The sequence below is a fragment of the Sinocyclocheilus grahami genome, unplaced genomic scaffold (genome assembly GCF_001515645.1).
Source record: "Sinocyclocheilus grahami isolate Dianchi unplaced genomic scaffold, SAMN03320097.WGS_v1.1 scaffold7194.1, whole genome shotgun sequence".
Taxonomy (NCBI): domain Eukaryota; kingdom Metazoa; phylum Chordata; class Actinopteri; order Cypriniformes; family Cyprinidae; genus Sinocyclocheilus; species Sinocyclocheilus grahami.
The window spans coordinates 6,511-8,315 of NW_015511326.1; the positions used below are offsets into that span (position 1 = coordinate 6,511).

The 1,805-nt window shown below is 38.5% G+C and overlaps 1 protein-coding gene across 1 annotated transcript in view; it reads left to right on the forward strand.

Moving 5' to 3' along the window:
* The first annotated feature begins 405 nt into the window (after positions 1-405).
* ccdc92bb (coiled-coil domain containing 92Bb) overlaps positions 406-1,805 on the forward strand; it is a 3,452-nt gene continuing 2,052 nt past the window's right edge. The window contains exon 1 of the mRNA XM_016263809.1: positions 406-642. The gene's annotated coding sequence lies outside the window, so the exon portion shown is untranslated. The remainder of the gene's footprint in view (positions 643-1,805) is intronic.

Below are 1,805 nucleotides of genomic sequence, written 5' to 3' on the forward strand. Positions count from 1 at the left end.
CGATGCAACGCAACGCGTAAAAAGACAGTATAAGTCATTATAATCCATAATTATGTCCCCACTGGATGCAACGAATGCCTCGTTTATAATGGGTTTTCATGTTTTTGAATCATTGCTCCGGCCTGACAGGGCATCATCACAACATGGTGGGGGCCTAACATTGCGCTTGAGGTATTCGGCCAATCAGAGAACACCTTGCTTTTCAGACCGATGAGTTTTGTAAAAATCGATGCGTTTCAGAAAGGTGGGGCTTAGAGGAGAAACAATAATGTACAGTATGTGGAAAATAATGTGGTTTTTTTACCTTAAACCGCATAAACACATTTCATTACACCAAATACACAAAATAATCATCAACATCATATGACCCCTTTAAGTTTCCATAAAAAAACCTGATCACAAGTTTTGTCGTCCTTGAGCAGTGAGCACACGCTCGTAGTCACTGCGCTATAAATCACACAAAACCTAAGGACTTCTTCTCACTGACTTCTGTCAACTTCATTGGCTAAATAAACGAGATGTTGGGATGGATATGGCAGATGGTTAACTAACCCTTTCGTGTCCCTGACGCACTGCTTTGGTGGCGATGCTTTGCAGTTTGCACTGGAGGTGTCCTGCATCATTCATCTGCTCAATCAAATCGTAAGTAGCATTACAAAGCGTATGTATCACCAGCATGTTTATTAAGATTGCTGACCTTGAAACACGGTGCGGTGATTTCAAGACATCTTAATAATAATGGAGGTGTAGTTTAAAGAAATAGTCAAGATTGTCAGCGCTGTAAGGATACAAATGAACCGTTACGATATTATTTTCATACGTTTCAGCAGAATCAGCTGTCAATAATCCGTGTATCGTATACACTTAGTTAATCCAGCATTTGTTGACATATTCCATGGATCAGTGCGTGAAGGTTATTGTTGAAATCGCCGTGAAAACGGCATAAACATTGTAAAGGATGAATTAAGTAATCGACATGAGGATTATGTGCTTTGTATCAAGAAAACACATTGGTTTGTCAATATATATTCGCCTTAAAGACGATAATTTGCGATGTTTACATGCTCCTGTCGCCGTTATGCATTTCCTGGTTCTGAATATCCCGGATGTACAGATGACATAATGCTGATTTTGAAGTTGTTACAATGGAGGCATTTTAAGATCCATAGTGTGCCATCTCAAATATTGTTATTGGTGCATAAAGTGGCCACAAAAAGAATTATAAAAATGTATGTCTTTTGCACTAAAAGAAAATAGCCTATAAAACCAAGTGGCATTGCGACAGTCAGGCTCTGGAAGTAAAATTCCCATTCATTTTCTCCATAGGGGAACTGATATTGAAGACAGGCCTAATGTGAGCTACAAGGTCGTTAATCGATGCTATTGTTGAAGCAATCAGCCTGCATTATATCAATTTATTTTCTAAATAAACGTGTTCAACCTTTGAGTCCCTGCATTAAAAACGGCATTACTCATGATTCTGCAGATCAGAGAAAAAAAATGTGGGTGAATTCAAAATCTAGTGATCACAAACGGAAATCACTTCATTGAAGTGACCATCGCATGTTCCCTTTGCTAACGGACTTCTGGAAGGGCCCTTTGTAAAGGGATTCAGTTGTCCACTTTCGTTTGGAACGTCCCTATAAATGCCATTCCTTCCCATTTGGAATTCACCCTTAGAGTTAAATGAAGCACTGCAAATGACAAATTGCTCTCAAATTGCTTAAATATGTGTTGTAATTTTATATTTCTCCATCATTTTTAATTCAGTTGTGTCATTAGCACTGCTTATTGTAGGAACTGAT